Source organism: Protopterus annectens, chromosome 10.part0 (assembly GCF_019279795.1).
Source record: "Protopterus annectens isolate FY-2018-M chromosome 10.part0, PAN1.0, whole genome shotgun sequence".
NCBI classification, from domain to species: domain Eukaryota; kingdom Metazoa; phylum Chordata; order Ceratodontiformes; family Protopteridae; genus Protopterus; species Protopterus annectens.
The window spans coordinates 1,474,104,176-1,474,128,316 of record NC_056744.1 but is presented as its reverse complement, the minus strand read 5'-3'; the positions used below and the strand labels follow the sequence as shown (position 1 = coordinate 1,474,128,316).

At 43.3% G+C, this 24,141-nt stretch overlaps 1 protein-coding gene across 1 annotated transcript in view; it reads right to left on the bottom strand.

The window, feature by feature from the left end:
- The window catches only part of LOC122813663 (zinc finger protein 320-like), a 151,396-nt gene that overhangs the window by 40,425 nt on the left and 86,830 nt on the right, over nucleotides 1-24,141 (bottom strand). The window lies entirely within an intron of this gene.

Sequence of the window (24,141 nt, the reverse complement as noted above, 5' to 3'; positions counted from 1 at the left end):
CAAGCTCCTCAGTGAGCGTTTCTGGAAAACCATCCCTAGTAACAATGGTCTTCAACCTAGCATTCTGGACAGTTGGACTACCCTTGTTTCTCCTGCCAACCTTGTTGACTTGGGTCTCTTGAGGCAGTGTAGCAATTGCCTCATGTACACAGACAACTCACTACTAATAATACAGTCTAGTACAGAGTGCAAGAGATGTATTTACACCAAGAATCTAGAATCCATGCTCTCTCTCACTCTCAGAATATTAACACGGAGAAGGCTGTCAACTTGCCCACCAGTACATATTCACATAGTACCACCATTCATACACACAGTACATATCAAACACAACTCCACATACAAATAGGTTCTCTCCAAAAACTTACTGAAACACCAGAGACCTCCAAAACACAAGTCCACTACAGCTAACCCAGTCTCTACAGCACCCATGACACATAGCAGCACCAGTGTCTCACCCACCAAGCCAATAAGGTGCAACACTCAAAAAAACAAGTTTTTTTGTCATTGGAGACTCAATAGTGAGACATACAGATGTCCCTCTCACCAGGCTGAACAAGGAGAAAGTCACAGTCAGCTGCTTGTCTGATGCCAGGATTCGCAAAATCATGCATGCACTCAGGTCTCTCAGAAACAAGTACTGTTATGACTCTGTCATAGTTCATGTTGGTGTGAATGACCTGAGACATACCTCACTGGACTATGTGAAAGGTTGAGTTCTCTGAGTATGTGTCTCAGGCAAGTATGTCCCTAGCCTTGAGCAGCATACTACCCTCACCTAGAATGATGTCAGAGTATATGAAAAAAATGATTGATTTCAATAATTGGCTTAGTTTTTGGTGTTATTCCAAGGGGATCCCATTCCTGTCTGCCTGGGAAGCCATGGTCGACAAACCTTGCTGCTTTGCAAGAGACGGTTTGCACCTGGCACCCCTAGGCTTTAGGCTGCTAGCAAAGACTCTTGCCTTCCTCATAGTGCCTTTTTTAGGCAAGGTCTCCAAAACAACATTACCAACATGAAACTAACTAATCAAAACAAAATAAGGATCATGCTGCTAAATGTAAGGAGCTTAAATCAAAAACTGCACTCCCTGAAAGCACTTCCATCACTAGAAGATGTAGATGTCTGTGCAGTCACAGAAACCTGGTTTAAGGCCTCAGAGAGTGCCCTGGCCCTGAAAGAAATGCCTTCCACACCTTTAGACTGCTAAACAAACATGTGAAAACCAAAGAAGGTGGTGTTTTAATCTATATTAGATATAAAGTCACCTCACGTCTAGTTAAACTGGACGACTCCATGGAGTTACTCCAGGTTCAGGTTACAGTGGGTAAGACCCCCATTCAAGTCCTAACCAGTTATAGATCTCCCTCCATGCATCATGACACCCATGAAGCCTACTTAACCAAACTGAAGACAATCCATATTTTACTGAACACACACTGGTTATGGGGGATTTCAATTATCCAACCATCAACTGGGAAACCTACTCCAGCCCAAACTCACTAGCAAAAAAATTCCTTGACTTTGTGAATTCAAATCTCCTGGAGCAAACTGTCCATACCACAACAAGAGAAGCAAACATTCTAGAACTTGTCCTCACCAACTTGTCAAACAGGTGCACTGCTGCAACTGTTGGACCCTCATTTGTTAAAAGTGACCACAAATCGGTCACCTTCAAACTGAGACTAACACCTGAACTCACAAAGGGTGAAATCAGATTAAAAACTTCACCAGAGCAAACTATACTAGGTGAAGGTATAAATGAATTCCAAGCCCCACCCCCAAGCTGAAGTGGTAACTATGCCAAAGCTTACACTAAAGCCCTGTAGAACCACTAAACTCAACTGTACCACACAGAACCGAAGCCAGAGCCCCAAGTAAAATTAAGCTGCCATGGTGGATTTCCAACAAACTGTACAATAAACGTAAAAAGTTGCTGTCCAAGAAAACAAAGACAAGGGCCCAACAATGGAAAAGCACCCTCCTCGGCTTTAACAGGCAAATAAGACAACTTGTCAAATCGTCCAAGAGCTCCTTTGAGAGAAACCTAGCAAGTACTGCCAAGGATAACTATAAGGCCTTTTACAGCTATGTATGTAACCTAAAGGGTAGGATCCAAGCATGTGCAGAACTGGTGGCCAATGGTATTACACACACTGACCCCACAGAGATAGCGAACCTGCTAGCAGATAGGTTCAGTGAAAATATCACTCCCTTATACCCTCCTAACTTACAGCCAACCCTCCCACAAACCCCCCCCCCCCCCGCCTACTGTATATATTTGAAGAGCAGGTCCTCAAAGCCCTGTCCAAGGCAAAGAACATGGCCTCTATGGGACCAGATGACATCCCAGGCTGTCTTCTAAACAGGCTAAAACATGAACTAGCATTACCACTAAGTACTCAAGCATAGCCTAACCACAGGGTTTGTTTCTGCAGAATGGAGAAGAGCTACAGTTATTCCCCTCCACAAAGGTGGCCTAGCAACAGACCCGGGGAATTACAGACCTATAAGCCTGACCAGACTCATATGTAAGGCCATGGAATGCATCATTATGGACCACATAAATAAAGACATAGGTGACCTCCAAACCCTGAACCCAACTCAATTCGGCTTCGTGAGGGGCAGATCCTGCCTGTTAAATCTAGTAGATTTCTTTGAAAGTGTGACTAGGGCCATTGATGAGGGCAAATCTTTGCACACAGCATACCTCGACTTGGAAAAGGCTTTCAACACAATCCCACATTCAGGCATTACCGCTAGGCTTAGCAAACTGAATGTAAACACCTTTGTTGTAACATGGGTTTCTAACTGGCTCACAAACAGGACACACAATATCAAAGTGGGTGACTCCACATCAACCACCAGACCTGTAACCAGCGGGGTACCACAGGGGTCAGTGCTGTGCCCCCTACTGTTTTGTATATACTTCTCAGATGTTCAGGTCAAAACTAAAGTGTTGTGGCTGACCAAGTTTGCTGACAACTAGGTGCAATCACTGAATCCCCAAATTATGTCAGTATACTCCAGAATGGTCTCACACAGACCAGCGACTGGTGTATTAGTCATGGTCTCAAAGTGAATGCAAAGAAATGCATCATCATTCCCTTCAACACTATCAAATCAATGATAATAACCTAAGTACCCATGAAGTGGTAAGGGACCTGGGATCACAGGTTGACAATGACCTTAACTTTGACCACCACATGTCTACTGGAGTAAGGAAAGCTTTCCGTGTAGATCACTTGATTAGTAAATAATCTCGAGAGAAAAGAAGTTATAACCCCCCCCCCATACTCTGCACTTTGTACAAGCCGCATTCAGTATGTACTGTACTTAGCATCTATAGCAATTAGATAGACTTCAGAGGTTTCTAACAAAGAAGATCAAGGGCCTCCAGCATGTGCAGCATTCTTAAGGGAGACTTATGCCTGGCCTACACAGTAACCCATGACCCAAACCTTATTAACCTACTGCATATCCATAAATCAAATGTGTCTAGGGTTACCCTTTCCAGGGACTTAAATATGGCCTGTGACTTAAATAGGACATGCTGGAGGGACAGATTTATCTCCCAGTGACTGCCACATCTTTGGAACAGGCTACCAATTCGTGTGAAACAGAACATCTCTATGGCACTGCTCAAGAGGAACCTGGATTAGTAGATGGGGCACCGTAAATTCTTATTGAGGATAGCACCGACTACCCTCATGGGCAGTCATCACTAAATGCAATCTCGGGTACTGATTAGTACCTCTACGGTATTACACTGGATCAATAGCCTAGTAATCTCCAATTATCCTATGGAGTTGGTGGTTCATAATGCTTTGACTGCAGAGCACTCTCAAGGGTTACAAGAACTTCAGGTACTGGTCTCGATGACTAGAGAGTAAATTAGATGATTTGAAAAAAGGAGGCTCCAGAAACAGTTTTCAGATTATTGGACTGCCTGATAGACAGGAAGTATAGGACCCTTTGGCTATTGTTAAGTAAGAATAGGAAGACCTTTTGACTACTAATGACTCCCCTACTGTGGGAACAGCTTACAAGCTGAATCACAAGGTAAGTGCTAAGATCTGTCCAGAGCATTTTATTCTAAAGCTGATGGACTATAATAACAGAGACAATATCCTTAGGAAAGCAAGAAAATGGGTACAGTCAGTGAAAACTGAGCCACATCGGGAGTGCACACAGAGACATTTTATTCCAACATGTCCTGGAGTGTGTGACGTACCCCTCCAGGAGATAATTTTGTACTTACATGACCATTTTTCATAGGGTTGTGTAACCTTCAGTGGAACAGAGTTGGGAAGCATTGTGCTTTAAAGAACCATTTTTGTCTCCTTATACAATCAATCCCTGCAGTCTGGTGGTGGATGACCAGGCAACCTGAAAATAGCATCCTTACTCTTACATCAGTGGTGCAAGAGGGACTAAATGATACTACTGCTGAAAGCAGCTAGTAACGAACGGGAGATACAGATGCAAGCCTTATTATACGTTTTGAAGATGTATCAGTCAGAGCCTTTTGCTTCGAAGGAGACTTCAGTGTTGCACTCGCAACAAATCAGTGAATTACAGCTCACGATGACCCATCACCTTGAGCCAAAGTCTGGAGAAAAGTAGCAGATACAACAATTTGCATTTCACTGTCTGCTGGATGGAAAGAAGGGAAATGACTCAGTAGCTTTTATCACAGCTAGACTAACTGCACTTCTGTACTTGAGCACTCCAATGGTGATTGAGTGGGAACATCAGATAAATACAAGGAATACGTTACCTTAAGAGTGAAGACGTTTCATTGTCCATTTTCTGGATTAGACAGTTGGTTATTCATAAATGTAGGGACTTGGGGAATAATTTAATGCTTGCAGTCACCCCTGTATGCATTTCCCTAGACTACAATAATGCCCTGTCTTTAAAGAGGAAGACAATGGTTCCATATTTCAGGAAGTTGATAGACACAGATTCTTTGTACCAACTTAAGTTCCCTAATATTTTGCATATTCTATATGCAGAGTAGTCGACTGCATTCAAGATGTTGAAGGATGTGGAGGCATTTATTAATGCTATGATGTTCAGTCACAGCTTGCTTCACCTAGGAGGTGGGGCATGGCTATGGAGCCGAAAGAGATGCAGAAGGAGGATAAGTGAGTATCCTGACTAGTAATGTGTACATACCTAGGAGGTGGGGCATGGTTATGGAGCCGAAAGAGATGCAGAAGGAGGATAAGTGAGTACTGTGACTAGCAATGTGCATATACCTAGGAGGTGGGGCATGGCTAAGGAGCCAAAAGAGATGCAGAAGGAGGATAAGTGAGTACCCTGACTAGCAATGTGCACATACCTAGGAGGTGGGGCATGGCTATGGAGATGGAAGAGATGCAGAAGGTGAATAAGCAAGTACCGTGAGTAGCAGCATGCTCAGCAGGGAAATTACCACCTGGAAAAGAGTAGTGCGCTCTGCCTCCAGTAAAAACAACTTCAGTAGCCTCTACTACTAAAAGAGCAGACAAGCAATACTTACTTTCATCTGTGGTGCCAATTAGTAACATATTTGCTCTACTAGCTGAGGTTCCAGAGCAGCAGCAAGTTGACTATGACTAAGCCTCAGATTCTACACCAGCAGAGCAGGATCAACATGATCACATGACAGGTTTACAGTGCCGCATGCCATAGACAATGTGACAAATTGCAACTTACCAATTTGAAGAGTATTTTTGCGACAGTTGTATGATTTGCTTATTGTGTAAAACACTGCTATATGCACCAACAGAAAGAGTCAGGGGTAAGAACAGCCAGGGGTCTCATTGTTTTTGTGCTACTCCTATGGCCTTAGTGAGGAGGATCCATAAATCTTAGGCTAGTTTACAGTTGCCTTATCAGACTTCATGGTACTGAGAATTATGGTGCCCATGAGGGAGGCTTTAATGGGCCCATGGATCCTAGTCTGAATATGCTATCTCAGAAGGGAACTAGAATTGTAAAAATGACCAAGGTTTCCAGAACTTTGTTAGGGATTTGCAGCTGGTGGATGTGTGGCGATCCCATCATCCTGCAGGTTTACTTTTCACACTCCTCTGTACTGAAACTTGGCTACATTACATACTGAAAAGTTCTTACAACTGAAGAGGATTGTGGCTGCAAAGCTGGGCACTTCAGCCCTTTCAGACAATAGCCTATATTTTGCTAAATATCCTGCTAGTAACCTCCCCCAGCTCACATGTGCCTTGGAGGTTAGACGGCTTTTATGTTCATCACTGTACATGGTGGACTTAAGGAGGTCATTGAACAAAGAAGATTTTTCAGAAATGGGAGAGACTTAAGTTTAAGAGACAAAGTCTATGAGAAAATGGCAGGGGGTACAGCAGGATAAGATCAGGCAGTTAGAAGAACAGATTGCTATATTAGAGGCATTATATAAAAGTTCTGAAAGGGATAGTATAATTAATTTAATGAAAGCTAAGACAGGCTGTTCCTGCTCACATGAAAAGTGTTTTATTTTGTGTCACACCTTCACAAGTTTGAATTATGAAATCAAATTCAGCAAAGTAAGAAGGAACACAAGGCCTTACAATTTAGTCATATTAATGCCAAATGGGAGAGATTAAGGCTATTTCAATAAGGTGAGGGGTAGTAACTCTCCTAAGCTTATAGCCAATAGATTGATGGTGAGGAAAAGAAAGGTGTTTATTGCTTCTAGTATTTACGCAAAGGGTGTGGGACACCCAAGGATGGTCTTTGGTTAACCGACACATTTTAAGAAAACTCCACTACAATAAATAAACACTGGAAAAGTGCCACTGTTAGACTGGCACCCTAGGCGGCCACCTAGTTACCCTATGCCTAAGACTGGCTATGGACTCACCATCATGTATATGGGATTACTGGATGCATTAGACACTATTATGAGCAGCTTTACAGAGCTAAAAAGGGTGCAGACACTGAACTTAAGGAAGTTTTTTCTCTAAAAGGTGGACTTACTTTAGGAAGGGGAGAGAGATCTGTTGATTTTAAACAAACCTTTCTTCATTGCGGAGATTGTGCCTTGTATACGATATCTTCCTAAAAGTAAGGTGCCATGGCCACATGGCTTTCTGTCACAATTTTATACGTGCTTTAAGGCTGTGCTAGCCAAACCACTTTTGAAGTTATATCAAGCAGCAGCAATTGCCACGTTGATTTCACGTGACATATAAGCTCACTATAATAATTTTTCTACAAAACATACTAAACCAGACCCTAAGCCACAAGATTTCCAGCCAATGTCTCTTCTAAAAGTAGAAACTAAGATCTAGGCTAAAGTGTTGGCAAAGCAGCTGCAGTGAGTGCAGCCCTCATTAGTGCATTCAAAACAGGAAGTCTTTGTTTAAGGGAGACAAGAGATGCAGACTTTCTGCATTTTTGATTGAATATGGTGCTACTCAAATGAACTAAATTCTTTGACTCCCCAATGGCTGTTTTGTTTTAAGAAGTTCAGAAAGCACTTCACTAACTGGATTGCGTGTTTCTTTGGGAACATTCTCAAAGTTTACAGGTTTCAGGGAACATTCTTAGAAAGGTATACATTGCTATATACTAAGAATCTGGTGAAGGTAGCAACACAGGGAATGACATCGCCTCCCATCTTATTTCAGACAGGTGTCAAACAAGGCTTCCCATTGTCTCTGCTATTTATTTTGGCAATTGAGATTTTAGCTTGCTATCTGAGGTAGAATCATTTACAATGTGACATTCAAGTTAAGCCAGCGGAATGCTTGTCTTCATTTTGGTTTCGGATAATGGTGTGTTATGACTAACAGACCCAACTTCAACTTTCCAGAGGTGGTAGACCTTTTTAACCAGTTTAAAGCTATTTCTGGTCTGTAGGTGAACTTCACGAATTCTGCTCTGTTCCCATTGAATAAGAAAGGTCAGGCACCTAAATAATCTGTAAGATATGGTTATCTCCAGCTTGTGCTCAGTAAACATGGATTTCCCTTTAAGCTTTGATCTATTCACAGTTAGTTGAGTTGAATATGGGCCCATGGTAGTGGATTTTGTAAAAAGGATGGGCATGGCTGTGGTTTATACATATTTTAACAAGAGGAAGGAGCATAGGGTGACATACAAGAGTGGAGGAAGATGCATACAGGTGGATTATATCTTATGTAGGAGGGCTAGTTTGAAGGAGATTGGAGACTGTAAAGTGGTGACCTGGAAAGTGTAGTTAGGCAGCACAGGATGGTGGTTTGTAGGATGATGCTGGCGATCAAGAAGAGGAGGAGGAGTGTGAGGGCAGCACCATGAATCAAATGGTGGAAATTGAAAAAGGGTAATTGTGAAGTGGAGTTCAGGGATGAGTTAAGACAGACACTGGGTGGCAGTGAAGAGTTACCAAATAGCTGGGTAACTACAGCAGAGCTAGTAAGGGAGACGGCTAGAAAGGTGCTTGGTATGACATCTGGACAGAGGAAGAACGACAAGGAGACATGGTGGTGGAATGAGGAAGTGCAGGAGAGTATACAGAGAAAGAGGTTGGGAAAGAAGTGGGATTGTCAGAGAGATGAAGAAAGTAGACAGGAGTATAAGGAGATGAGGTGCATGGCAAAGAGAGAGGTGGTGAAGGCTAAGGATAAGGCATATGAAGAATTGTATGAAAGGATGGACACTAAGGAGGGAGAAAAGGATTTGTACCAATTGGCTAGACAGAGGGACTGAGCTAGTAAAGATGTGCAGCAGGTAAAGGTGATGAAGGATAATGAGAGAAACATACTCACAAGTGAGGAGAGTGTGTTGAGGAGATGGAAAGAGTAATTTGAGGGGTTGGTTGAATGAGAGGGAGAGAAGGTTGGATGATGTGCGGATAGTGAATCATGAAGTGCAATGAATTAGCAAGGAGGAAGTAAAGATAGCTATGAAGAGGATGAAGAATGGAAAGGCTGTTGGTCCAGATGACATACCTGTGGAAGCATGGAGGTGTTTAGGTGAAATGGCAGTGGAGGTTTTAACCAGATTGTTTAATGAAATCTTGGAAAGTGAGAGGATGTCTGAGGAATGGAGAAAAAGTGTTTTGGTACCGATTTTTAAGAATAAGGGTGATGTGCAGAGCTGTAGTAACTACAGAGGAATTAAATTGATCAGTCACAGCATGAAGTTATGGGAAAGAGTAGTGGAAGCTAGGTTAAGAAGGGAGGTGTTGATTAGTGAGCAGCAGTATGGTTTCATGCTGGGAAAGAGCACTACAGATGCGATGTTTGCTCTGAGAGTGTTGATGGAGAAGTACACAGAAGGTCAGAAGGAGTTGCATTGTGTTTTTGTAGACTTAGAGAAACCATATGACAGGGTGCCTAGAGAGGAGTTGTGATATTGTATGAGGAAGATGGAAGTGTCAGAGAAGTATGTAAGAGTGGTACAGGATATGTACGAGGGTAGTGTGATAGCGGTGAGATCTGCAGTGGGAGTGACAGATGCATTTAAGGTGGAGGTGGGATTACATCAAGGATCAGCTTTGAGCCCTTTCTTATTTGCAATGGTGATGGACAGGTTGACAGATGAGATCAGACAGGAGTCCCCGTGGACTATGATGTTTGCAGGTGACATTGTGATCTGTAGTGAGAGTAGGGAACAGGTGGAGGAGACCCTGAAGAGATGGAGATATGCTCTAGAGAGAAGAGGAATGAAGGTCAGCAGGACTAAGACAGAATATATGTGTGTGAATGAGAGGGAGGATAGAGGAATGGTGAGGATGCAGGGAGTAAAGGTGGTGAAGGAAGGATGAGTTTAAATACTTGGGATCAACAGTTCACAGTAATGGTGAGTGTGGAAGAGAGGTGAAGAAGAGAGTACAGGCAGGATGGAGTGGGTGGGGAAGAGTGTCAGGAGTGATTTGTGACAGACAAGTACCAGTAAGAGTGAAAGGGAAGGTCTACAAGAGGGTAGTGAGACCAGCTATGTTATATGGGTTGGAGACAGTGGCGTTGACAAAAAGGCAGGAGTTAGAGCTGGATGTGGCAGAGTTAAAGATGTTAAGATTTGCACTGAGTGTGCTGAGGGTGGACAGGATCAGGAATAAGTATATTAGAGGGTCAGCCTAGGTTGGAAGGTTTGGAGACAAAGCTAGAGAGGCAAGATTACATTGGTTTGGACATGTGCTGAGGAGGGATCCAGAGTATATTGGGAAAAATATGCTAAGGATGAAGTTACCAGGTAACAGGAAAAGAGGAAGGCCTAAGATAAGGTTTATGGATGTGGTGAGAGAGGACATGTAGGCAGTTGGTGTGACAGAGCAAGATGCAGAGGACCTGAAGAAATGGAAACAGATGATCTGCTGTAGTGACCCCTAATAGGAACAGCCGAAAGTAGAAGAAGAAGTAGAGGCTATTATGTTATTGGTTTGTAAATGATCAATGCTCCACCTTTCCTTTTGGCCAAGGTATCAGTGATTTTTGTTTGTCCAAATTTGGTTTTGTTGTAAGGCATTTGCCTCACACATTGCTAACTCAACTTATTCAGGCATAAAATATTTAAGTGAAGTCACTGAAGGCAGCTTCGACAAACTTAAAAAAAAAAAATTCTAAAAATGTTTGCCTCAACTCCCTTAGGAAAACATCCAAGGAAAACTTTTTTTTTTTCCTTATGTGCAAAGTTAGAAATACAAACTTTGAGAAAGCACAGCAGTGGAGAAAGAAGAAAGGGGTTTTGCTAACACAGTCTTGGTGAATGTGTTTTGTTCCTTTCACATTCATTCACATTCACTGAAACTACCTTCGGCGACCTGACATGTTGCCATTGCAAAAGTTGGTTGCCTCTTTCATTTGGTACCAACTTCTACAAATGGTGCTAAGGAAAAAGTTATATGTACTGGCTAATCTGAGTGGGTTAGGGCTGCTGGACTCCCTTGTCTATGCTAAGGCAGAGGTTTCAGCTGCATTCTTAAAAAACACACTCTACCTAGGCCCATCTGGGTTACTCCTGAATCAAAGGCAATGTACTATAAGCAGAGTTCAGTTCATATTAGAGGCAGGAATAAGATTTGGGACCATGGGTTTAGAGAAGAATTTGTGGAAAGAATGAATGGTTTTGGACCTTGGTGGGAATAACTGTTGAATATTAAAGAGAATTATGAAGCTCACCTTCTTCTTCTTTTGGCTTTTTCCCGGTTAGGGGTCACCACAGCAGATAACCTGTCCACTCATGATTGGCAGTAGAGTTTTATGGTGTCGAGTTGCCAGCCTGGCACCCAACCTTCCACAGAAGGCACACATGCACTCACACCTAGGGCCAATTTAGAATGGCCAATCCACCTACAGCATGTCTTTGGGATGTGGGAGGAAACCGGAGCACCCGGAGAAAATCCACGTGACCACAGGGAGGACATGTAGTCTCCACACAGAAGGCACCCCAGCCAAGGATCGAACCAGGGAACCTCTTGTTGTGAGGTGACAATGCTAACCGCTGCACCACCATGGCCACCCAGAATTATGAAGCTCACCATACTCCCTTATTGACTCTACATCAATACACTTGTACTTCTGGATATCCTATGGCTGTTTTTACTAGAGGTATTTGCTAGCCTTCAGGAACGTTCATTATATTCCAGTCATGTTTGAATGGGAGACCCAGCAGAGACCTTGGGCTATGGAAATTAAAGTTCTTAGCCAGCCACAGAGGTAAGGAGTTGGCAAAAAGTAGGGTACCTAAGTGGAGGATCAGTGTTTTTTATGAGAGACAGTAATCAAAAAGTTCTGTCATGCAAGAGTATAGTTTGCTGATAGGGAAATTTAGGTGGATCTTTGGCCAGTTTAATGAAAAATTGGAGACTGATAAGGGAGGTACTATACTCACATCATAGAAGCTCTTTTTGACAGCCCCATCTATTGCATTTACTTAGTTTAAACTATGTTTTTGGCATGACACCCCATGTCACTACCACAGAAAGGGGTGGGGAAAAAGAATCTGTGCAGAGATGTACAGCCAAAGCAAATCCCCTAGCAAATTATTTACAAAGAGTGGCTAGCTGTGTCACAGCACCCAGTCTGTGATCCATGTTGTCCTATTATGAGGATACTGTGCACCACAGTAATTGATTTATACAACTCCTCCCCCTATACGGCACCACATAGAGTCTGTGCTGCTGCCCACAGCTCTATTCTTTTTGGTGAGTTTGAGATGGAAACACAGTATGTTTTTGAGGTGTGAGGAACCCCACAGATGACTTTGACACACAGAGAACATGCATACTCTAAACAGGCATTGGCCGGTGGTCAAGACTGAACCTTGTACCTTGTATATGGGAGGCAAATATCTTAACAATCATGCCAACCTTGTCATATACTTTCTAGACATGGAGAAGGTCCCAAGAAAGCTGACTTGGGCACTCCTGCAGTGGTTCAAAGTCCCAGAAACATTAGTAGAATTAGTGCAAGCTATGCCCAAGGACCCAATGACTCCAGTATGAACAGAGGGGTTCCCAATAGGAGTGAGCGTGCATCAGAGTTCAGCTTTGAGCCCACTACTGTTCATATTGGTGATGGACTACATTAGCAAACAGAATGAAAGGGACAGATCAAAAAGTTTGCTGTATGTAGATGATGTGGCATTACAGGCAGACTCTGAGCAAGAACTTCAGCAAATGATAGGGGAATGGAACTGAGTACAGATAAGACAGTTGTAATGGTAGAAAATGGTGCAGTTCAGAAGAAGCTGAGCAATTAGATAGAAGGGGAAATAGTGAAACAGGTCAACAGCTTCAAGTATCTGGGAGGGTTGGTAAAGGAGAAGGGAAGTTTTAATGAGGAGGTCAAAGTTATAATCAGAGGCACTGCAGGAAACTCGCAGAGAGTGTCAGATGTAACGTATGACAGAAGAATGCTAAATAAGCAGAAACATAAGGTGTACAAAACAGTAGTGCGACTGGTGTGACCAGTACTACTGTATGGTATAGAAACCTGGTAAGTAAAGGCAGACCAGTTGAGGAATCTAGAGGATATAGAGATGGAGGTGCCTGAGATGGTGGCAGGATGCAAACTGTGGGAAAGATGAGGAAATGAGGACATGAGAACAGAAGCCAAAGTAGCTCCAATTGCAGAAAAGTTAAGCTAGAACAGATTATTGTGGTTTGGGCACATATGCAGAAAAGCAGAAGAAAATCTGGTAAAGAAGATTTGGGACAGCCAGGAAGAAGGTAAGCGGAAACAAGGGCATCCAGCAAAGAGGAAGATGGATTGTATGAGAGGAGACCTGTGACAAACAGGAGCAAGTATCAAAAAAAGGCAAGAGAATGGTTGTGAATTGACAGAGAAAGAGATGGCGAAGGTAGAAATGACACCCTAACCCCATGTAGAAAATGGAAAAAAAGGGGTTTATGATGATGATGATGCACAGCCACAGATGCTGATTATTTCCAAATAATTTAAGTTTGCCATGGTATTAATGATATGGGGGCTTATGTGGCAGAAGCACTTAGGCTCTAGCCAAGAGATTACCCCCTCTATCCCGGACTGACATCTGGGCTTTTAGGGATAAGGGACTCACCATACCCATTATCTAAACTGGAATGGCTCTGGATGACACTAGAATTGCTAGTTTTTATGGCAATTATTTTTTGGTCATGGAGGACAGGCCCAAATGATGAAAATACTTCACTGTATATGTATGAATACAAATTATGGAACTATAGTTAACTGTCAGTTACATACTTAGAGTTTAAAAGTTACTAGAGTAGTTATGTATGTATGCACATATGCATGTACGTACATATGTATTTATTTATTTATATTCATTTGTTTTGTTAATTTTTAAAGTTATCTTCTTTGGTGACATATGGTTGTTTGTTTTATGGTAAAACACTTATTTTTAATGCATATTGTATTGGTCACTGAATAAAATGTGGATGTAAAAAAAAAAGGCAAATTGCACCAGATATAGCAATATTTTATTTTTAGAAAAAGATACCATTTGCATCCACCATCGGGAAATGCAAAGGATTGGGAAAGCAGATCTACCTTACATTCACTGCAGCATTAGTTCTCAAAGATAACAACTACTTCCACTCATCTGCAAGTCCTCCAGAAATACATTTTTAAAAACCTACAGTCTGCAAAAGCTGGATTACAATGGAGTCTCTTAAAGGTTCATCCACAATAATCAGGGCATCCCTTTCCAGCACTCCAAAAAATGTGACTGATCAGACACATAGAATATCTCGACTATGTACCAATGATGACAATTTTGATTCAGAAGTAGAGAAATTGAGTAGTAACTTATGTAAGAGGGGGTACAAGAAGAATGTTGTACAACAGAATATAGCTACCAATATACAATTAAGACAGGATAAAGCCAAGTCTTGGTATTCCAGCATGGGTAACTCCACTGTGACACATAATACTGATACCACTGGGTTGAACGATCCATTATGGATGGTATTAAAATATAGTAATAACTTAAATGGTGTATGTGATATTATCCAATGAAACTGGAAAATTCCATTGTAGGAGCAAGACCCAGCTTTACTTTAAGGCGTAATCAGAATTTAAAGGATATGTGATGTCATTAACATGTACCCTTTCGTGATTTAAGGTTATCTGTTACTAGACAAGGCACCTTTCCTTGCAGGTGCTGTAAGGTCTGTCCATCGATTAATAGTCAGAATAGATTTGCACATCCTGTCACCAACAAAAGCTACATCTTTGATGTGTATGCTGATTGTCAAACTACAAATATTGTTTATTTGGCTTTGTGCAGAAACTGCACAAGTTTCTATGTCGAACAGCAGAAGCTGTTAAGAAATAAGTGAGATGGCTCACAGGTGTCCCCATATCCTCACCAACAGACCCCCACATGTACAACAGCAACAGGACATATAAATGAAAAGATGAAATCCATCTATAGCTTTTAAAACACAGATCAAAGCTAACCGTAGGTGTGCGGGTGTGCCCATCGCTTAGCTATGGTTAATGTAGCTGAAATAGCAAAAGGAGGATAAAAAAAGCAGGATATGTGCAAAGGAAGCAGTACAGCAATACTGTAGTGGGCAGAGGGTTCGCCTCACGAGCAGTCAATCCCGGTTCGAGTCCCACTGCAGTACATTCCATTTCCATGTCAAATCACTGTTGTGATCAATATATTTAGTTGTATAACCTAATAAATAACATATATGTGTGAACTGGAGTAGTAAGCAGTGTAATGAATGATAACCCCATACACTTGCCAAATCCACCATCCTCCCCAAGAACCAGTAGACTATTACTGCCAAAAATAGAGCAGTAGAAAGGATTAATAAGTATGAGTAAGCAGGTGCAAGTCTGTTTGCATGAAAGGAAGCAGTGCTTAACAAAAAACCAAGAAAACCAAAAAACTACTAAAAATCAAAAGAAAAACGAGTTGAATGGTAGGAGAAAGCTGAAATAAGCAAATGCGAATAACGTAATGCTAAAGCAACTAAAAACTTTAATATGGTAAGTGCTTTCAGTGGTAAAAATATTCCACCTTCTTCAGACTAGTGCTAGTAGTTCAGACAGAGTAAGCATTAGAGAGGCTAACCATGTCTAAGCGGATGTCACCGGAAGTTAGCAGTGCTTACAGTCGTGCAAACCAGCTGACAACAGCGTAAAAGTGCTTAACCACTCCGTATCCAACGGGCCTCATTCTGGCCAGCAACAAATTCAACAGTCCCTGCAAGGCCGAACCCAGGAGCCTGCATACCATAGGCAATGTGATTTACCACTAAGCCACCGCAGATATACATAACCCTGGCGTTTCCACAAACATAGCATCCAGCAATACCATTCAACATTACAGGACATGTAGCTAAATATGTAGATGTATGTGTGTGAGTGTGTGTGTGTGTGTGTGTGTGTGTGTGTGTGTGTGTGTGTGTGTGTGTGTGTGTGTGTGTATATATATATAAAACTAAATAAATATATACCTCTCCCTCCCTGTATTACATATGTATACATATATAGACATACATATATATAAATATCCACATATAGATACATACATATGCAGACATCCATACACCTATATGTCGTTAGATATAAATACATCAATATATATATGTATTCATATATATATATATATATATATATATATATATATATATATATATATATATATATATATATATATATATATGTCTATGGATCATCTTCATTTCGTCGACAGTTCATTTCACTGACACTTCATTTCACCGACACTCATTTCGTCGAAAATGATATATGGTCTATTCCCCACTGTAGAGTGACCCTTGAGTTAGAATATATAGTAAGGGGGTGTGTGGGGAGCAAAGGGGGTTGTGGGGGATGAAGCCTCCCACATACTGGGGTACTATAATGGTTTTTTGGTAATAGTTATTCATTGCACTTGTAAGAATGCATTTGTATACTGTAAAACGTTTATGATATGTGATTTATGTAAGTAATGTAAATATAGGTGAAGTGTATGGTACTGTACATCCAGATTCCTTAAGGCAGCTCACCCCTGATACCCCCACATTTTGTAACAGCCTAGGTCATTTATGGTGCACCCCCAAGATTCAATAATACAGTGCCACATACCACTGTTACATACACTGGCCTCTGGAGTGCATAAGGGCACATGTGTATTGTGTAGGTGAAGCCCACACATATATGGCCTCAGCCCCACCATATGTGTGGGGGATACAACAGCAGTGGACTGATGGCAGCAATGGCAGTGTTATATACTCACAGCCCACTACAGAACAACCCCTGACAGCATGTTATATGTGCAAAGCTTGGTATGTAGGTGGAGGACAGAGGCTGGAACACACACCCATATGTGGAGAACTGTTGCCATACACTAAGCAAGTCACTGGTGTCACAGGATAGTCTGCAACATACCCTTAGTCAGGGAATCATGGTAAGAAACATAAATGGATGTAGCCATGTACTGATAGCACTCAACATACACACTGCCAGTGAAATATCAGACACAGCACCTGTGTGGAGGACAGACATAACATAAAAGGCACACCTCTGGCCACCAAGAGAATAGGCCCACAGGTGAGAGCTATGCAGACAGACAGCATTCCAAGGTAAATTAGTATGTACACACACACCCTGTAACACCAGTACTATACAAAGCATAACACAACTCTGCTCACACTCTGTCTGCAGTTCTGGAACTTCCTACAAATATGTAGCTGGCCTGAGTGTGCTAGTTCTCTCCTGTAAGAGGTATTGCTACCTGCTGTCTGTAACACTGATGCCCGCACACAGGAATGATGCCCATCACACAGGAAAGGTAAAGGGGCCACGTCCACATGATGTGGGGATTCATAGTAGGTGGTTGCCATGACAGTGGTAATTGGAGGTACTACACAGCAAGCTGCATGCAGTTAGCAAGTGGAGGACACTGATTGGTGCAGAGGCCATCACCTGATCATGTGCACCACCTACTAAAGCCAGGCTGCAATCTATTCAAAGCAGCTCAATCCATTTACTGGAGAGAGAGAGAGAGAGAGGAATAGAAAAATAAAGAAAAGACAAAGCTCTTCAAACTATAAGCTGATGTCACAGGCATTTAGCCAGCTGTCATTCAACAAGACATCATTCCCACAACAGGTATGTGAGGTATATATACATGTAATAGCATATAATACCTGGTCCATCTTAATGGGATAGATGATATGGAATGCGCTATATGTGCCATCAGGTGTTATTGTGATGATGTTCAACTGAACAACTGCTATGGACAATAGTGTCTGTCCTTGTGTGTCGTGGGCCGTAGCCATTAACTGTGCAGGTCAGCACTGACAGACAAGATGTTAACCATCATAGTGTGTGTAGTGTAATGCAAAGTATGTATATTATGTGGCCAATAGCTGGTGTTGGAAGTAATGCCATTATGATGGGCATGCGGGAGCCATGGCCCACCACTGGCAGGATACCCAGGTGAAACTGTTATGTAGCATGCCAGAATGCCATAGGTGTATAAGAGGGTTACCTGCCATCGGCTAGTACATATACCCCGCCTAATGTCAGTCCTTGTCCATATGTGGCACCTGTCTATGTTGTAGCAAGGCAGAACAGTGCAGCTGTGCAGGAAGGTGTTGTGAGATTGTGGAGCTGATGTCTGAATGTACCCCACATATCGGTATGCATATGTGTACATATGTCACATATATAATATTTAAAGATATATATGTATATCAGTATGTATGTCCAGAAATATACACACACCCATGTGTAGACATGTATATTTGCACATATATATGAAGTTACATATATCTACACACACATAGATAAATACCAATATGCAAATGTCTACATCTGTACAAACACACACGAACAGATATGGTAAGACATGTACCCTATATCACTATCACAGTGATGTGTGCTATGTGCAAGGCAGCAGCACACATAGCAATACAGACAGATATCTACAGCTGGCAGTGTGTGCACCATGGACAGGTATGTCACATGTTAGTCCCGTCCTAGCATCACAATGCCCCTGCCTGTGAAGTCTGCTATGGGAATATGGGGAAGTATGGCAGATACACAAGTGGAGGTGGTCAGGATTGGTAGATATAGAGGACAGTCTACAGGGGTGGTATGTGACACATGTGGTGGGTAAACACCATGGATGGTGTGTGTGGTCTGTGATGTGGACACACAATGGTCCCCAATATGGGCACAATGGGAACAAGGCTCCCACCAACTCCCACTCACAACAGCAGTCCATGCCCTGAAGGTGCCAGGTCTGGTGGATGAGCAGGAGGAGCATGTTGGCTGTGTGAATGTGTACTGGGTGCCTCAGATGGATGTAGCACATCCCTCATGTGTCTGTGGAGCCTGGTATGGAACCGGCCCTAGACCTGAGCTCAGGGGACAGGGACATGTTGGTGTCTGCCCGAACGGGGTGGGCCAACATCCCCTGGGTTGTTCCACCTGATGGTATGGCTGTAACTGTACACGGAGGAGGCCTCAGGTTGGCACACACATGTGATGTGGCCAGGTATCCTGGTCAGATGGGTGTGGAGAGGTGCATCATCTGGGCAATGAAACATATACATGTTATTGTGTCACTGTCATAGTACATATGTTGGTAGTAATAGTCTATACAATCACGATACATGTCCAACAGTATGCATAGAACCCCCCTATAACACAGACTGTCAGATATGCAGCAATCTCAGAGCAGCCATACCACTGGCATATATGTAACCATAGTGGCCCTGACAATGGCATGCAAGTGAATAGTCTGTACCAGGCCGGCAATGTTAGTGTCCACACAGGGGACATGGCTACAATCACATAGCAGAAACTGTGGTACACTACACAATTTGTCCAAACAGTAGTTAAGCTGTAGCCATACCTAATGAGTTGTGTGTATAGTCTGTTGAAGCTGATATGGTGGGGGGTGACAGAGATGTGGCTGGAAGCATATACACAGGGCCAATATTGACATGTTGCTGTGATAACCTCATACATGTACTGTTGTAACAGGGTTTGTTGCAACATGTTTCCCATGAGTGATATGAAGTCAGTACCTGTCTGGGCTTTCACCATCTACAGACTGCAATCCTCACACTACCTTCTGCAGCTCACAGATACATGCTCAGTGGGTATCACATGACACCAAGGGCACAACACACTGCCCAGTCTGCAGACGACCCTGCTGATGTGGATTCCTCATAAACATAGTACTGACATGGCAGGTATTACAACATGAGGGACAGCCATATCTACACATACACTCTGTTAAACCAACATTACTCCACATGCAGTATAGCAGCACTTACAGTCTGTAGTCAGGTCAGGCACATCCCCCTCCCGTGTGTTGCCCTGTTTCTACAGTGTAAGTTGTTAGAGGCAAATCCCCAATCCATCTGAGATGCATTTTGCCAAATGACAGATCTAGTTCCTGCCCACAGTGGATGTAAAGGGCCAACACCAAAATGTTGTTCCTAGATATTGGTGTGTGTTACCATGCAATTAGCTACGGGAATGTTATCATAGCTGTTCCACATGCACTCAGCTAGAGGAGGACTGCAATTGGTGCAGTGGCCATCAGCTGACCATGACCATCACTTACAAAACACAGGCTGCTGCCTAGCTAAGCAGCTGTACATCCCACATCCACCAGAGAGGGTGTGGGCAGGACAGACAGAGACAATGTATGTCAGGGTAGGTGTGGGTGAGTAAAACTTAAGCATGTGTGTGTCACACACTTACCAGTACGGGGTCTCAAACACTTGACTGACTATGCATAGCTATCGCATGGGTAAGCAGTTATTGCATGCGCCACATAGCTCACATGTTGGTGAGCTGTCCAGACACATATGTGTTGGTGAGTGACATCTGCAACACTGTTGTGATACAGTAGGTGTAGCACATGGGCCTGTCCACATGAACAGGTGTCAGCGTCAACGCAGCCACACTCTGTATGGGACTCATACACATTGCCACACTTGGCAGGGTAACGTATACAATTCCTAACCACTTACCTTGCCACAATACAGTTATCCTGGGGTTCTATGGTCAAGGGTATATGATGGTGTCTGACATTAGACAGTATGCTTTAGTATGCCAATGGGGGTGGTACTGGGTGTGAATGTGGTCGGAAGCATCATACACCACACACACAAACACAGGATGCTAGTACAGGCGTGCATGTGTGCAGTGCTTCACGGGTGTGTAGTGGTTGATGGTGCCAGACGGCTGTACAAGGCTGGGTGAGGGGTATACCTTGGCATAAGGCCACATGAGAATGGTCTGCATTATGGCTAAGGGGTGTAGTGTCCAGAATGGACCACACAAGTGGGTATAGTAGTCACCATCCAGTCTCCTGCGTGGCCAGTGATGTGCAATGCTTGGCATGTATGAGTTCAATATGCCATGACATGGACGGTGTTTGGAATGTGCACACGTCCCACTTTCATGTACAGTGGCATGTGGAAGTGTATCTGGTTTGTCTGACCCATGTTGTGTACACAGAATGTTATCATCAGATGTGACAGTCCCACCCTCATGTGGTGGGCCAGGTAATGGACAGCAGGTTGACCCTGCACCTACACTGATAGCATGCTACAGGTATTCCATGGTGTCAGTGGCATCTGTCCATACAGGGCATGTGTGTAAGGCATGCTATGTCCTTTGTGGATCACATGTGATGGAACCACAGTTGTTGCAGGCATGCAGTGGGAAACATAATGAAAGTGCACTGTCTGCAATTGTGTGCCTATCGTACTGATGGACAGGGTGCTATGGCCTCTGTAGGCCACTGCATTCACACCATGGTTACTATCAGTCACCAATATGTAGTGTACTACACACATCATGGCTGTTGCCTCACCATGTCTGTGTGTATGAGAAATGGGTTGTGTATGTGCTCTGGGTAATACTGGGATTGCTAACTGTGATTGCCTGGCCTTGATGTCACACGTATGGGTATGGATATGCACCCCAGCCTCTTGGCTATTTCACAGCTGTTTTCCCTGTACAGTGGGCATTGTGATATGTACTAGGGCCACCATATAAGAAAATTGCAAGATCCGCTACACATTGGGCCCAGGTGTCACACATGCACACCCTCCTGCACACAGGATACAAGGTACAAACACACACACACACACACACACACACACACCTGTTATGTCCAGGAGTAGAACCCCTACTTAACTAGTTTATTACACTACAGCACTTATGCAGTTATAGTACACACCACGGTGATTACTACAGTACTCCTTCTCCAAAGGTGTATATGATATTGGCTGACATCAGCAGGATTGCTATTGTAGGGCATTTGACATGTACTGAATGTGACTAGCCTAAAATGCATTGCTCCCCACACAGACAGTGGAACACACGCAAAACATCCAGAACTGCCATGGGTGGGTATAGAACCCCACCAGAATTCTGAATCACACTACAGCAGTAAGCAGTTATGGCAGGCACTACAGAGATTACTGGGCTACAACCTTCCCAGAGATGTATTACTAGGTGGATTGCATCGACACAGTTGTCAAAGTGGACCACTGGAGGTTGTAGTGTCTGTGAATGGACTCAAAGCATTGCCCCCTACACTGACACAGGAACACACACATAAACACACGTACATCCACACTTGCTATGTCTGGGAATAAAACACCTACCTAACTAGTTTATCACACCACAGTGGTACGCATTTACAGGACACTCTACAAAGATTACTGGGCTACAGCTTACCAGAGGTGTATTACTAGGTGGATGACATCAGCTGCTTTGCAAAGGTTGAGCATTTGGATTGTGGGGAGCATGGCTGGCCTAAAAAGCATTGCTTTCTACACAGATAGACACACACAAACACACACACAATCACATACAGTTGCTATGTCTGGGAATGGAATCCCTACCTAACTACTTTATCACACGACAGCAGTATGCAGTTATAGGATGCGCTATAGCGATTACTGGGCTACAATCTTTACAGAGGTGTATTTCTAGGTGGATGGCATCAGCAGCCTTGCTGAAGTTGTGCATTAAAATTGTTGGGTGTATGACTATCCTAAAAGGCATTGCTCTCTAAACAGTCAGACAGACACGCACACAAACACACACACACAGTTGACAAGTCTGGGATTTGAGCCACTACTTAACTAGCTTATCATACTACAGCAGTATGCAGTTATGGGATGCGCCACAATGATTACTAGGTCACAACTCTCCCAAAGGTGTATTTCACATTGGATGGCCTCAGCAGGCTTGTCATAGCAGAGCTATGGGGAGGGCAGTGTGTGTGCATGGGCCATTACCCATTCTTCTAAGGGCTGGCACGACACATGTGGGTACACACAGGGTCATATTTCACAGGTAAGTGTATGCATTTGCTAGATCACTACTTCCTTGTACAGTCATGTTGCACAGATGTCACGTGCACCACATAGTCTGTACTGCTGACAGATACTGGTGGCTAGTATCTGCAGTGAGTGACATCTGCACCTCATGTGTTTGGGGCCCTTTGGCTGTGTGCTGGGTGGGACAGGCCTGGATGACTCCTTGTCACAGTCACCCTCTTCCACACATCTATGTCTGTCTACCTTTGGCTTATTATAGTGTGTTGTCCGTACATATGTCTGTATTCCTATCCACTGTGTGTGCAAGGCATGAGTGGTGCATACTGATGAGTGTTTGTTGCACTAACAACTGCGACTGCTAGATATGTCTGTTCCACTGGTGTTTGCAGACATGACATTCATGTGTTTAAGTATGTGAGCATGCCCAGTGTGACCTTTCAGTATGTTGTTGACTTACATTGCCTTCATTTCTCTATGTGTCTGAGCATGCCCATATAGCCGTCTGTATTGCATGTGTGGGTCATGTTCAGGTAGTTTGTACTGCAGTACTGACGTTTGTGTTGTATGCTGTCTCAGCAGGGTATCCATCGATCAGTTGGCATTGACTGTTACTACATTTCTGGGGGGGGGGCACACCTGACTATTTATACATTTCTATACAAGATTGTGGGGGACACCTGACTGTTACTATATGTCTATGTAGGATGGGGGGGGGCACACTTGACACTTGTACACATTTGCTAGGACTATACTGGAATGTCGGGTACTCCATTTCAGTCTGTGGTCTTACCTATCGCGCTGGCTAGAGGCAGACGCGTATACTACAGAACTTAGCTTATAATTACCTACATATTCGTGTCTGACTTCTTAGCCTTCACAATTGACATCCCACTGCCTGGCCTGCTGTAGTCAGTCTGTGTAGGCCTGGTGAGGTTGCCCATAGGCCTCATTCAGAGGCCATAACACAGCCATTGTTTGTGTTTGTCTACACCTATCCTGCTGGCTGTGACTGTTGTTGGGTATTTGACCCCCCCCCCATGACTGGCATGTGTGAGTCAGTTACCTTGTGGGTGTCGCAGTATTGAGGGTGGTGCTGTAGGGCTGCTTATGTCAGATGCACATAGTACACTCCCTACAAATGGTAAGGCACAGGTAGTGTAATGTTTGGCATCCCTTTTACTGTATGTGAGAGTCAGAGAGAGTTGTTATTCCCTGGGTTCCTCCCATGTCAGTGTATGTGCTATGTGCTGCCTCTTTGCCAAGGCCAGGGCATACTGGGATAACCTCCTTCTGCCTACTGGGGCAGGATCAGGTTGTTCCTCCTCTGAGTCACTCTGTGCCTGTGCAGGCCTTGGCAATGGTG